The sequence below is a fragment of the Enhydra lutris genome, unplaced genomic scaffold, assembly GCF_002288905.1.
Source record: "Enhydra lutris kenyoni isolate GAN:26980312 unplaced genomic scaffold, ASM228890v2 scaffoldscaffold27, whole genome shotgun sequence".
Classification (NCBI taxonomy): domain Eukaryota; kingdom Metazoa; phylum Chordata; class Mammalia; order Carnivora; family Mustelidae; genus Enhydra; species Enhydra lutris.
In genome coordinates, this window is record NW_019154111.1 from 21,720,985 (window position 1) to 21,737,289 (window position 16,305).

The following is a 16,305-nucleotide window of genomic DNA, read 5'->3' on the forward strand; positions in this document are numbered from 1 at the left end:
GATTACATATTTTAAAAACACTTATGATCCACAGATGAATTAAGTATTCATCTATATTACTGTTTGTTGCTTTACATTTATGTTTTTATTTACTTGCAATTTATTTGAAATATACCATTTGCATGAGAGAGGTATGATTCCAAATATTTTTTCAATTTTCTTAATGTCATTTATTTTTTAAAAAAACCCTACTCCTTCCACTTCCAATTAATATACAACTCTTCTTTAATTACCTAAACTTAGATCTGTCACAAATTAATATTTTATACACACCAAGTGTCCATCTCAGGACTCTTCCATTCTACTGCCAATCAGTCCTTATACAAGTTCAATAAAATATTTATTTTTTCTTTTTATATTATTTTTATATATCTAGGAAAATAAATTATTCTCCACTGTACCTCCTTTTCAAAATAGGCACAGCATTCATGTCTCTTTTATCTTTAAATAATCACTTTGATGACAGTCCATATTATCTCTTGGGAAGCAATATTAACCTAAAACACCACGAATTCCCAGATGCTATGTTTCTAGATATGAAAACATAATTCTACCCCCAGGATCAGTCTTGAAATCAAAAAGCCATCTGTGTCTAGTATGGAGGACTATTTAAAGATACTGTAATGAGTAATGTCTGAGGCTGGAGGAAGGGAAATGGGAGTGATTTAAAAAACTTTTTTATCAGGTATGGAGTTAACATCTATTGAAGTGCCTCCTATAACAATAAAATAAGAGATGAAAGATAAAGTTCCTAAGACAGCAAAATCCTAAGGACCAATAAAGAAACAGTATGCAAGGTTTAGTATCAACCTTGGATTGATAGGATTCAGTGGAATCTTTAAGAGCTGACTTTACTAGAGAAAGGAAAGACTGGAATCTTCAAAACCAAAACATATAAAGGGATTAAACTATCAGCCTTACTCATTCACTAAGCAAGGTTCTACTTTCTGAGATAAGACTAACCTTCTTGGAGAAAGTAGAGGAAAGAGTTATAAATTCTGTAGACTTATACAAGTATGACGATTGTTCACCTCCCAAGGTTAAAGGCATTCTAGCCTGAAGCTCAGGAGTTGACAACTGGATTGAACGTCAATCACATTTTATTTATTTACTTTTTTTAGAAAAATTCTGCCGAGATGAACTATAAAAATAAACACAAATGGGATTTATGATAGTTTTTAGGAGATGCCTTAGGCCAACTTTCAGGATCAATGCATTTGTTTCTGACTTTAATGCTTAGACTCCTTTATATACCTTGAAGTAAACAGCTTTCTAACGTTAGCCTTTTGGAACATAAAATAGGTGGAATTTTTCTTTCTTTTTTTTTTTTTATTAAAGATTTTATTTATTTATTTGACAGAGAGAGATCACAAGTAGGCAGAAAGGCAGGCAGAGAGAGGGAAGCAGGCTCCCCGCCAAGCAGAGAGCCCAATGCGGGGACTCGATCCCAGGACCCTGAGATCGTGACCCGAGTCGAAGGCAGCGGCTCAACCCACTGAGCCACCCAGGCGCCCCAATAGGTGGAGTTTTCTTCATTAAAACAAAGTGTTCATTATTAGAATCAAGTTAAAGTTATTGATACTTCTCCACAAAGTTGTTATAAATCCTACGATAGTACTGAATCACGTAGGTCATAAAGGACTTATTTTTTGAAATATTATATATCCATTTCTCTACTGGAGCCTAATTTCTAGAAATAACCCTTTAGTTGTCAGGAAGCAATAACCACAACCCAGCAAAGCAATGGTAAATGGAAGTGGTTTAGAGGCACCCAAAGGAGAACAAAACACAAATGCCACAATCCATTTTCACTTGATAAAAGATTCCTAAAGTAACCTTCTATTAAATAAAAAGAGCATACTTAAAAAGATACTTTCAGGGGGACTGAATTAAAATTAACATTCCTTCATATATACGATCGCTAATGCACATACATACAACCCACACATACTTTTCAGTTGGTGTATATTAATACTAAATAATAATAATATAATTATTAATAAAATAATAATAAAATACCTTATTCTAAATACCCTGTATACGTGTATTTGATGGGGAGTGAATTTGATACTGTTTACTTAATAATGAATCACAGCCAAAACGTATCAGTGATTCATTCATAAATTTATTCACTTATTTAGAGAAAATTACTAATAACTCATAATAGAAAACTGGGAAGATCCCAGAATTTCACCACTAATGAAATATATCTCTTTATTCACTCTGTCATTTAATAAGCATGCATTATGTACCCACTATGTTCTCAGGAACTGAGCTGGTTCTATGAATAAAAATGTGTATGAAACAGTTTTGGATTTTTTTTTTAAACAGTTGTTTAAAAAAATTCATAGCCCAGGTTAGTCTCAGTGAAGCTTACACTACTGAAAACTAAGATTCTTTTTTTTTTTTAAACTGAGAAATTTTTTTTTAAATACTGGGAAAATTTATTTTCTTACAAAAGTAAAGTAATTCTTGAAAAACTTCATGTTGTGCTATTAAAAACTGGTAGTGACACCAAGGATCACTTTATAGAGGAAGAAATTGAGCGCTTATTTGATGAACTAAAGGTCACAAAACGAGAATGTAACCAAGCTAGGTCTATGGTTATATCCTTTCAACTATTCTTTCTGCTGGTTCTTATGACCTAGTCAATACAATATGCTCCATTGTTTCCAACCAGTGTTGAGGTACACTCATGAAACTTTTTGAGGTATGGTGCTAAACTTTTATCAACATTTAGAATTTAATTTTACTAATATTGAAGAAATATACTGATACATGGTAAAACAGTAAGAATAATAAGCAAATCATTACTTAACATAGAAAAATATGTTAAATGTAGAAGGGGATACAAATTTACACAAATAAAAAAAAGTAAATGACGGGTGTAGGGAAATCATTTCAGTCTCCTGTTAGCGGACTTTATCTTATAAGCTAAATAACAAAATTCTGAGTGGAACATTTTATGCCATCACAGTATTTCTGCAAAGAACAAAAACTAAGGGCAGAAAGTACAAGGTACCTGCATATTCTAAAGAGAATGACAAAAAAGACACTTGCACCAAGATTTTTTTAAAGTGACTAAAACAGTCCTGCATCCTGCAACACCATCCATAACCTACCTCCAACTTACATAAAAAGATAATTTAAAATTTACAAAGTAAATGAAGGAATTCACAGTAGCAAGATTATCAACCCAAAAAGAGCATGCTGGTATTTGCCTTTTCCTACATGAAGAGAATTATTCCCCACCAAGTGAAAGCTGGGAGACTCCAAGAAAATCACTCAGACATTGGGGGCTCCTTAAATATAAATGTGGTACTTTCTTCATACCTCGAAATATAGAAAAGAAGATAGCAGACCAAAACATTCTACAATGGAAAAAAAAAAAGGCATCATTATGGTAGACTGAATTCATACCATTTGCTTGACATTAATTTCCTGTGATATATTAATTTCCTGTGAAGCAAGTTAACAATATGGATAATAGCAATGCTGGATGGAACACCTAGAAGGTAACCAACTCAAAATTGTCCTATTAAGGACAAAGAAGTGGTAAGAAACACAAGTGTAGAAAGCTGGAAGAATTGTAAATCAGTCCCTAAAATTTAGGATTGTGCACTGTCTATACTGGCACTGTACAGGGCAAAGTTCCCTATGGGGAGCCTAGGAAAAAATCACTATGTCTCACAGAAGGATTCACATTTAGACATCTATTAGGCTGATGATTGCAGCAGTTACCAACTTAACAGTGAGATCTTTGCCCCTTTCTGCTAATTTCTATTCTCCAAAGCTAAATGGGAAATGGAGAAATACCCTGGACTGCACACGACTGATGTTCTGAAACAGAATGACTAGAAATTTTAACAGCTAGAAGTATGTAATAATTATTAAAATAATTATAAGTTATTCTTATAATCCAAAGTCACCAAAACCTACAGAATCAAAACCAAATTTGTGTCTTATTATATTTAACCAAAATCAAAACTTCCAATTAACTAAATATATGTAAGTAATATCTTTACTCAGAAATCAAGATTTTCCTGACTTTTTTTTTAAAGATTTTATTTATTTATTTGACAGAGATCACAATCAGGCAGAGAGGCAGGCAGAGAGAGAGGAGGAAGCAGGCTCCCTGCGGAGCAGAGAGCCCGATGCAGGACTCAATCCCAGGATCCTGGGATCATGACCTGAGCCAAAGGCAGAGGCTTTAACCCACTGAGCGACCGAGGTGCCCCTTTCCTGACATTTTTAAACAGGAAATTTTCTATTATCTGTACAATATAAAATCTATGCATATAAATAAGATTATATAAGCTCTCTGGGAGATTCAGAAAGTTTTCCATTTTCATTTCAAAACAAACAGATAACAATTTAAATGAGTGGCTAGAGCCCAATGTATGTAGGGCAAATGGACAACTACATAGTAGCCCCGGCTTCACCAAAATGTCACCTGTAGGCTGCTGAAATTTTCATTGAAATCCAGTTCACGTTATTGTTGCACTTAGGTTTTCGTTTCTAAAACTACTCTTGAAAATGTATAAAAAATAATATATTTAGCAAATTCTTTGTATCTTAAAATACAAAAAGACAGGGATGCCTGGGTGGCTTAGTCAGTTAAGCATCTGCCTTCAGCTAAGGTCATGATCCCAGGGTCCTGGGATGGAGTCCTGCATTGGGCTCCTTGCTCAGCAGGGAATCTTGCCTCTCCCACTGCCTGTTGCTCCCGCTGCTTGTGCTCTCTCTCTCTCCTTCCCTCTCTGACAAATAAATAAAATCTTTTTTTTAAAGGTACAAAAAGATAATTGTATTTATAAACGCTAGAACAAAAATTTAATTATTTATAAGCTAAATATTTATCAAGTCTTTAAGTACTTACAAAACATGGAAAAGACCTCAACACCAAAAGAGTAGATTTTATTTTCCTAAATGAATGCAACAATATATCTGACACTACAAGTGTTTCTTACAATGTGATTTTGACCACCCCTTCCACTAAGAGATTTGTGCTTCCTTCCTACAGGCAGTGACTTGGAATTTCTCTAACAGACTTTGATAAAAATGATGCTATATGACTTTCAAAGCTAGGTCATAAAAAGGATTAACCTTTGACCTACATCTCTCCTGAAACCCAGCCACAAGTTAGTGAAGAATCCCATAGTACATAGACAAGACATATGCCAATATTTGGCCGACAGCCACAGATGACATCAAGGTGACCACTAGTACAACTGCAAGATCTAGAGCGATCAGCTTTCGAATGATTCCACCCTCCTGCCTTTAAGACACCACAACTCATATTGAGTAGAATGTTGATAAACTGTCCCCTATAAGCTTTGCTCAAATGCACATTCATGAACAAAATAAATGCCACTTTGAAACTTTAAACATTGAGGTGATAGGTTATGTAGCATTAGAACAGTGAACAACCAGAACAACTGAAAACTATAAAACACTGATAATAAAAATTAAAGAGGTTCTAAATCATTAGAAAGATACAATATTCATGAAATTGTGCAGTTTCAGTTGTGACTAACATATTAATTCTTCTGCAAATCCATATATTGATTTAATGTAATTGCAACCAAAATTTCAGCATTTTTAAAGAAATTGACAAGACTCTAAAATTATATGCAAATAAACATTGGCTAAAAAGCCAAAATACTTTTGAAAGGGAACAGAGTTGGATTTATAGTACCTAATTTTAACAATTTAAAATTTATAATAGTAAAAACATTTCATGTGAGGGTAAGAATAGACATCCACATAAAAAAGAACACTGAGTCCAAAAATAGATGGACACATAAACTTTTATTCATTTTGGACAAAGATGTCAATGTAGGGGGAAAAAAGATTCGTTTCAAAAAGTAGTGCTAATCCCTATCAAATTCCTATCCATTTTGTTCAAAGAAATGGAACAAATAACCCTAAAATTTATATGGAACCAGAAAAGACCTCAAATAGCCAAAGGAATATTGAAAAAGAAAGCCAAAGTTGGTGGCATCACAATTCCAGACTTAAAGCTCTATTACAAAGCTGTCATCATCAAGACAGTATGGTCCTGGCACAAAAACAGACATATAGATGAATGGAACAGAATAGAGAGCCTAGAAATAGACCCTCAACTCTATGGTCAACTAATCTTCAACAAAGCAGGAAAGAATGTCCAATGAAAAAAAGCCTCTTCTACAAAAGGTTTTGGGAAAATTGGATAGCCACATACAGAAAAATGAAATTGGACCATTTCCTCACACCACACACGAAAATAGACTCAAAATGGATGAAGGACTTCAATGTGAGAAAGAAATCCATCAAAATCCTTGAGGAGAACACAGGCAGCAACCTCTTCGACCTCAGCTGCAACAACTTCTTCCTAGGAACATCGCCAAAGGCAAGGGAAGCAAGGGCAAAGATGAACTATTGGAACTTCATCAAGATCAAAAGCAAGAGATTATGCTGAGTGAAATAAGTCAAACAGAGAGAGTCAATTATCATATGGTTTCACTTATTTGTGGAGCATAACAAATAGCATGGAGGACAAGGGGAGTTAGAGAGGAGAAGGGAGTTGAAGGAAATTGGAAGGGGAGGTGAACCATGAGAGACTATGGACTCTGAAAAACAATCTGAGGGTTTTGAAGGGGCAGGGGGTGGGAGGTTGGGGGAACCAGGTGGTGGGTATTGGAGAGGGTACAGATTGCATGGAGCACTGGGTGTGGTGCAAAAACAATGAATACTGTTATGCTGAAAATAAATTTTAAAAATTAAAAAAAAAAAAAAAAGCTTTTGCACAGCAAAGGAAACAGTTAACAAAACCAAAAGACAACTGACAGAATGGGAGAAGATATTTGCAAACGACATATCAGATAAAGGGCTAGTATCCAAAATCTATAAAGAGCTTAGCAAACTCAACACCCAAAGAACAAATAATCCAATCAAGAAATGGGCAGAGAACATGAACAGACATTTCTGCAAAGAAGACGTCCAAATGGCCAACAGACACATGAAAAAGTGCTCCACATCACTCAGCATCAGGGAAATACAAATCAAAACCACAATGAGATACCACCTCACACCAGTCAGAATGGCTAAAATTAACAAGTCAGGAAATGACAGATGCTGGCAAGGATGCGGAGAAAGGGGAACCCTCCTACTCCTACACTGTTGGTGGGAATGCAAGCTGGTGCAACCACTCTGGAAAACAGCATGGAGCTTCCTCAGAAAGTTGAAAAATTGAGCTACCTCATGACTCAGCAATAGCAGTACTGGGTATTTACCCTAAAGATACAAACGTAGTGATCTGAAGGGGCACATGCACCTGAATGTTTATAGCAGCAATGTCTACAATAGCCAAACTATGGAAAGAACCTAGATGTCCATCAACAGATGAATGGATAAAGAAGATGTGATATATATATATATATATACAATGGAATACTATGCAGCCATCAAAAGAAATGAAATCTTGCCATTTGTGAAGACATGGATGCAACTAGAGGGTATCATGCTTAGGGAAATAAGTCAATCGGAGAAAGACAACTATCATATGATCTCCCTGATATGAGGATGTGGAAATGCAACATGGGGGGCTTGGGGGGTAGGAAAAGAATAAATGAAACAAGATGGGATCAGGAGGGAGACAAACCATAGAAGACTCTTAATGTCACAAAACAAACTGAGGGTGACCAGGGGGAGGGGGGTAGGGAGAGGATGGTAGGGTTATGGACATTGGGGAGGGTATGTGCTATGGTGAGTGCTGTGAAGTGTGTAAACCTGGCTATTCACAGACTTGTACCCTTGGGGCTAATAATATATGTTTATATTAAAAAAAAATTTTAAAAAGTAGTGCTAAAAGTAGGCTGGGTAAACGTAAGAAAACACCAAACTGAAAAATCATATTTAAACAGAGCACAAATCTAAATATAAAAGCTAAATCACCTAAACATCTAGAAGAAAATATGAGAAACCACCTTCACAACCTTAAGTTAGACAAAATGTACTAAGCATAAAAGAAAAAAAGTTGATAAATTGGATATTCTCAAATTAAAACACTTCTGCTTTTCAAAAGATACCACTGTAAGAATGTAAAAGAAAGCCACAGAGTAAGAGAAATTATCTTATTGTTTGTGAGGTTACAATCACTCTGAGAATTTCTTTCTTATAAATGTAAACATATACTTACTATGTATGACCCAGTAGTTCTATCCCTACATACTTGTCCAAGAGAAAGAAAAGTATATGTACATACAAAAACTTGTAAATGGTGGCGCCTGGATGGCTCAGTCACTTAAGTTTCTACCTTCTGCTCAGGTTTTGATCCCAGAGTCCCGGGTTTGAGTTTCTCCTTCTCCCTCTACTCCTTGCTTGTGTTCTCTCTCACTCCCTCTCTCAAATAAATAAATACAATCTTAAAAAAAAAAAAAAAACTTGTAAATTAATATTCTCAGCAGCTTTATTCATAAACAGCTCCAAACTGGAAACAACTCAAATCCAAATGGTGAATGGATAAACTGGTCTATTTATACACAGAGAGACTATAGAACAACAATAACAACAGAATGGAATATTAATGCACATAAAAACATAGATGAATCTCAGAAACGCTGTTGAGTATAAGAAGTCAGACACTATATGAATCCATTTATATGTAATTCCAGATATACATATACATATATATATATATATATATATATACACACACACATACATACATACATACGTGTGTGTGTGTGTGTCACTATAATAATAGTGACAAAAAACAGATCAGTGATTGCTTGAGACTGGGGGTAAAGTAAGATGACAAAGAACAGGGGGACTTCTGGGGATGATGGAAAGGTATTGTGTAATGTCTTGTTTGCAGGGGTCACATAATATTGTATAGTGTGTCAAAACTCATTCATCTTTATCTATAAAATCTACACATTTCATTCTATGTAAATTGCACCTCAGAAAAGTCTGATGAGGAAAAAAAATACACCTGGTGGTGATATTAAACTATTAACACCTTGAAGTGAGACTTTACAAAATGCCTGGAGAAGTTACATGGTAGCACTCTGAGTAGAGCTTTCTATAACAAACAGTGAATGACATTATCTCCTTGTTCTAGAATATCCTACTATCCTTTGGCCTACTTTTAGCTCTATGGATGTGATTAATTAGTTTTACTACCAATGAAGAGGTTTTAAGCCAGCAAACTGCTACATACTAATTTCTGATTTCTAAATGAGGTTCACCTGCTTGTCCACAGAATGTCTAAATGAGATGAAAACTGTATAAAGAATTCTATGACTATTTTTGTGTGCGCATGTATCTACAAGTCACATAGCTTGCTTGATGAACTAAGAAACTGAACTTTTGGGGAGGCTTTTACCTAATCAGGATATTTACTTTCTCGTTATAATCAAATTAAGTTGTAGTGTGTTTGAGCCTTGTTGTGTGAATCATTGTTTCTAAAAAAATATATAAAATAATAATACCACCTCACATATACTTCAAAACTATTGATAATTCATTATATAAAGAAATAGGAGCATGCAAAAAAAAATAACAACAATTAACATTACTTCTGTGGCTTGCTGTATGTCAGGAACAATTTTAAGACTACATTTATTCACTTATTTTATCATCGTAATGACACTATGAAAAAATTATCATTATAATTATTATTTACCAACTGTGTGAATGAGAAAATAAATGCTGATGATGCTCATAAGTCCACGCACAGTTTTTTTTAGTGATTAAGAACCACTATAGTTATTATGTTTTGACTTCTTAAATGTTAAGTATGTATTTTTAAGAATAATCCTCTGAGACTAGAAACTGGTAACTGTTAATTCTGCAAGAAGATTAAAAAAAAGATATTTATGTCATTATTTGCCTGGGTTAGTTAGCCATGTAGCTTATCAGATTTAAAAGTGGAACCCTCAATATGGCACTTTTATGATATTTCTCCTAAAATTCCACTCCCTGCAGCTTTATCCCTTAGGAAACATGGAGTTTATTAGTTCTTTCCTTCTGGTGACATGGGAAACAACACTCACCTGGGGAACTTTCCCAGTAGGGAAAAGAAGCTACAGCTAATGCTTTCATTTCCACGTTAGTTCAGAGGAACTGAATTCCATATAGTTTTAGTATAACCTCTGCACCAAGAACAAGAAAAGTAGACTAAATATATGCCAAATAAAAATAGGTAAATGCCAGATTGAAACATTTCAGACTGCAATGTAGCCTTTAATATTTTGGCATATTTACTATGATTTGGATAGCATCAGTGAAATACTGAGAAACTATTTTGAAAATATTTGGCAACTTTTACTTCAGAATAATATTGAAAAAAAATCCAAGGTGTTATAATATGTAAAATAAGAATGTTACATCAAATTATGCTGTGGATATATATGGTCTTGCTTTTTTTTTTTTTTTTTACTTTTCCTAATAGTATAATCACTTGTGTGAACAACTGTAATGTAAGCTGATACAATACTGACTGAATAAATTTGAAAGTGATCTCATATAAAAATTGCTGTTTCCAATTCAGAACAAACTTGTGAGTAATAACTGTGCCAAATATAGTTTTAGGTGATTTGTTCATATGTTCATATATTTACCACCTATTATTTTTTTCTTTTAAGTACTTAAAGCCCCAGTTTATGGTCTATTTCTAAAAGGATCACTAGTCAGCAAGCCCACTCTAAAATAATGGCTAAAGGAAGTTTTTAAGACAGAAGGTAAATGATACCAAAAGAAGTAAACAAACAAAAACAAAATAAAAACAGTCTTGGGAAATCAGGAATTAAGAAAGTATAATAGAATTGGTAAAACTATAGATGAATATATCTTCTTGGGCTCTTTAAAATACATCGAATTGTTGAAGGCAAAAATAAGAAAAGTGCACAATGCCGTTTTCAATATATGCATATGTAATATAAAAGACTAAAGAACTGGGGCGCCTGGGTGGCTCAGTGGGTTAAGCCGCTGCCTTCGGCTCGGGTCATGATCTCGGGGTCCTGGGATCGAGTCCCGCGTCGGGCTCTCTGCTCAGCAGGGAGCCTGCTTCCCTCTCTCTCTCTCTGCCTGCCTCTCTGTCTACTTGTGATCTCTCTCTGTCAAATAAATAAATAAAATTAAAAAAAAAAAAAAAGACTAAAGAACTATACGGTCGTAAGTATATGTAATACAAAAGACTAAAGAGCCTATATGATGGTAAGATTTCTTCACACAAATTAAGGTGGTAAAATATTAGTTCAAAATAGACTGTGTGTAGTAAAATATGAATTTTGTTATTACTAGAGAAAATACTAAAAATTACAGAGATACAGTCACAATCATTGTAGGTAAATTAAAATGAAGCAAAAAAAAGGAAATACAAAGAGGGATGGAAAACAGAGGGAATATATAGAAAATAAGTAATAAAACAACTCTAATTCAAGCATATCTGCAATTATTTTTTTTAAAGATTTTATTTATTTATTTGACAGAGAGAGAGATCACAAGTGGGCAGAGAGGCAGGCAGAGAGAGAGGAGGAAGCAGGCTCCCCACTGAGCAGAGAGCCCAATGCGGGGCTCAATCCCAGGACCCTAAGAGCATAACCTGAGCCGAAGGTAGAGGCTTTAACCCACTGAGCCACCCAGGTACCACCACATATCTGTAATTATAATAAATTGTCTAAAAAAGAAACCAATTAAATAATAGACATTATGCAAACAGATTAGAAATACAACCTATATGCTGTCCACAAGAAACTCACTTAAAGTAAAACCATTTGAGTAAATAAAAGAATGAAAAAAAAGATATATCATCCTAACACAAATCAAAAGAAAGGAGTGGTAGTACTTACAGTCAGCAATACTATATATGCACTTATAATTTTATTAGGAGGGTAGATCTTGTATTAAGTGTTCTTACCACAAACATATACACAAAAAGACATAAGGAAACTTTTGGAGGTGATGAATATCTCTGGTGGTGGGTTTTTTGAGTGTTTGCATATATACAAACTCTTCAAATTATATACATAAAATATGTGAAGTTTTCAAAATATCAATTACATATCAATAAGCCTGCTCCTTTAAAAAAAGACAGTAGTAGTGGTCATTATGTAAATATATGAGAGCTGAAAAAATGAAAATTGCAAAATAAATCACATAAAATAATCATAACAAAAGAATGTATAGGTATAAATCTAATAAAATTTGTATAAAATGTATATGCTGAAAACTATAAAACATTGGTGAAATAATTTTTTTTAAAAGACATACATAAGGGACGCCTGGGTGGCTCAGTTGGTTAAGCAGCTGCCTTCGGCTCAGGTCATGATCCCGGCGTCCTGGGATCGAGTCCCACATCAGGCTTCTTGCTCGGCAGGGAGCCTGCTTCTCCCTCTGCCTCTGCCTGCCATTCTGTCTGCCTGTGCTCGCTCTCTCTCCCTCTCTCTCTGACAAATAAATAAATAAAATCTTTAAAAAAATAAATAAATAAAAAATAAAAGACATACATAATTTAGGTACAGACCACGTTCATGAGTTTTAGAAGACTTAAATAAAGACTTTTAGAAGACTTAGAAGACTTAAAACAGGAATCATAAACTATCCATGAATTGATCCATGTGGTTTTTATAATATAAATAAAAAATATGAGCTTTCTTTGTATAATTTGATTATAAAATCTATTGGGTTAAAAAATTTCATGGGCAAGGATAATTAAGTCAAAAAAAGGGGAAAAAAGTAAAGGAATTAAAGTAGCTAATGCATTTTAATAAAGAAAAATTCATTTAAAAAACAGAATATAGAATCCAGAAATAGACACATATAAATATGGACATTTGCTGTTTGACCAATACACAAAAGAAATTCAATAGATAAAGGCAAGTCTTTTCAACAAATAATGTTGGACCAGTTGTACATCATTTGCAAAAAAATGTCCAACTAAACCTTATACTGTATATTAAAATTAACTCAAAATGAATCATAGAGCTAAATCTAACAAAGAAAACTAAAACTTTTAGAGAAAATCATTTAAGAAATTCTTCATGATTTAGAATTAGGTGATGAGTTCTTAGGTATAACATCATAAAAGTAAAAAGTGAAATGAATATTGATAAAGAAAATTTCATCAAACTTAAAACTTTAGCTCTGTGCAATACCCTGTTTAGAGGAAACGTAAGCATCAGACTATGATGAACATATTTGCAAAGAACTCATATCTAGTGTATATAACAAGTGCTCAAAATGCAACAATAAGAAAGTAAATAACAATAAGAAAGTAAACAACCAATTAAAAACTGTGAAAAGGCCATGAATAAAAATTTCACCAAAGAAAATATAAAAATGGTAAATAAGCTGATAAAACTGTTTAACATGATTAGCCATTAGTACCATGCAAATTAAAATCACAATGAGATACTATTATATACCTATCAGAATGGTGTATAAACTGACATAAAATACTGACAATATCAAGGGCTGGTGAAAATACAAAGCAAATTGAGATTCAATATATTATTGGTGGGGATGAAAAATGTTACAGGCAGTCTAGAAAATAATCTTTTTCTCATTCAGTTAGACATAGCCATAACCCAGCAATCCATCTCTTAGATATTTACCCTAGAAAAATGAAAACTTGTTGTATTAGTCTGCTATGATTATCATAAAAACAAAGATTGGGGGGCTTAAACAACAGAAATTTATTTATCACAGTTTTGAAGGCTGGAAGTCTAAAAGCAAGGTGCTAGCAGAGTGGGTTTCTTATGACATCTCCCTTCTTGCTTTTGCATACAACCCCCTTGCTCTTTTCTCAAATGGTCTTTTCTCTGCATATGCATTTGGATAGAGTTCTGATGTATCTTCCTCTTCCCATAGAAACATTAGTCCAGTTGGATTAGGGCACTAACCTTATAACCTCATTTAACCTTATAACCTTGTAACCTCATTTAATCTTAATCACCTCCTTAAAGGGCCTATCTCCAAATACAGTCATATTGGGGGTTAAGTTTCAACATATAAATTTGGGGGACTCAATTCAGTCTATAACATTCTACCCTCTGACCCCCCAAATTCCTGTCCTTCTTGCATCCAAAATACATTATTCCATACCAACAACTCCAAAAGACATAACCCAACCTAGCATCAATTCCTAGTCCAAAATGTCATCTAAATATCATCTAAATCAGATAAGGGTGAGACTCAGGTTATGATTCACCCTGAGGCAAAATTCTTCTCCACTCACAAATCTGTTGAATCAACAAGTTATGTACTTACAAAATACAATAGTAGGACAGGCACAGTATAGACATTCCCATTCCAAAAGGGAAAAATGGGCAAGAAAAAAGAGGTATTGAACACCAAGGAAATCTAAAACACTTATAGGGCTGGTGGGTTTAAAATGTTCACAAATTATTTTTTAAGATTTATTTATTTACTCTAGAGAGAGTGGTGAGGGGCAGAGGGAGAGAGAGAGAATCCCAGGCAGTCTCCCCACTGAGCATGGAGGCTCACACAGGGCTTGATCCCAAGACCCTGTGATCATGACGTGAGCTGAAATCGAGAGTGGGATGCTTCACCAACTGAGCTACCCAGGTGTTCCAAATATTCACAAATTCTTTAATATTCCTCTCCTTTAGGAGTAGCAAGAACTAATTTTCTCCTCTTAAGTGTGGACTGGACTCAGGAACCCCTAATGGATAGAATAAAGTGGAAGTGATAGCGCATGACTTCAGAGATTAGGTCTAAGCGGGCTCTGGTTTTCAGCTCCCTCTTCCTCTCCTTTTCTCTGGCTCTCTCAGATCATTTGTTTTGGAAGAAGCCAGGGTGCCATGTCATATAGTTATTTACTTGTGCAGAGGCCCATGTCATAAGGAGCTAAGGCTTTCCTCTAAGAGTCAACACGGAACTGAAACTTCTTGCCAAAAGACACATGTGTAAGTTTTAACACAGATTTTCCAGCCCTAGTCAATCCTTCATATTATTGTAATTACAGCCAATCTCTTGACTGCAACCTAATGAGAAAACTTAGCCACAACTACCCGGCTAAACAGTTCGAGAGTTCTGATCCTCAGGTATTAATTGAGATAATAAATATTTGTTGTTTCAGTCATTAAATTTTGTTATGGCTTATTACATAGCAATATAAAACTATTACAGATATTGGTACATGGAAATGGGGTGCTTTAGAATAAGGTAGTAAGTAGCTTTGAGACTGGGGAGTAGGGGGTGGCTGGAGAACTTTGAGGCAAGTTCTTCTAAAAACAGATCAACAAGAATGCTGGAAATTTTCACTGAAAGGGTCGGAGACAATACAAAATGAAAAGAACCTATAGAAGTCTAAAATTCTACTGGTAAGAAGCTGGCTTACAGTAGCCAAGATATGGAAGCAACCTAAATGTCAATCGATAGATGAAGTTTAAGGATGATGTCGTATATCCATACTGCGCTCCACCTGGGGTCCCATGTTCATCTTTACATCACCCTTTTTCTACAGAAATCCTATCAAATACTCATCTTCCACATCTGGTCAAATTCTTCATGCCTAACCTTCCCCAGGTAATATCTTACCATCCTGCCTTGCCTTCACAAAAAATCTTACTAGAACAGCCCCAGCTACTTGGTTATAAATCCTTGCTTTTCCTTGTATTTGGAATTAAGCCCAATCTCTTCCCTCCTTCAAACCCTCCACAAATACAGTGCCCTAAATAAAAGTCTTTCTAACAGTTTAAAACAAAATAGAACCCCTCTGGGACTTCTCAAAAATCTAGAGAAGGGGAGGAGGAGTCAAGATAGGGAGAAGTAGCAGGCTGAGACTACATCAGGTAGCAGGAGATCACTTAGATAGCTTATCAAACCATTGCAAACACCTACAAATCCAACCGGAGATCAAAGAGAAGAAGAACAGCAATTTCTAGAAACAGAAAATTGACCACTTTCTGAAAGGTAGGACCAGCGAAGAAGTGAATCCAAAGCGACGGGAAGATAGACCGCAGGCGGAGGTGCTGGCTCCCGGCAAGCGGTGGAGCAACGGAGCACAAAATCAGGACTTTTAAAAGTCAGCTCCACTGAGGGACATAGCTCCAGAGGCTAAACCAGGGTGAAGCCCACGCGGGGCCAGCGTGGCCAGGTCCTGCAGGGTCACAGAAGGATCGGGGGTGTCTGAGTGTTGCAGAGCTCGCAGGTATTAGAGCGGGGAAGCCGGCTACAGAGACAGAGCCGAGGAGTGAGCTCTCAGCTCGGGGTTACCTTGAACTGGTCGCAGGCTGGGTGAGCTCGGAGTGCGGCCAGAGACCAGGGAAACGGGAGTGATTGGGCTCTTTTCTCTGA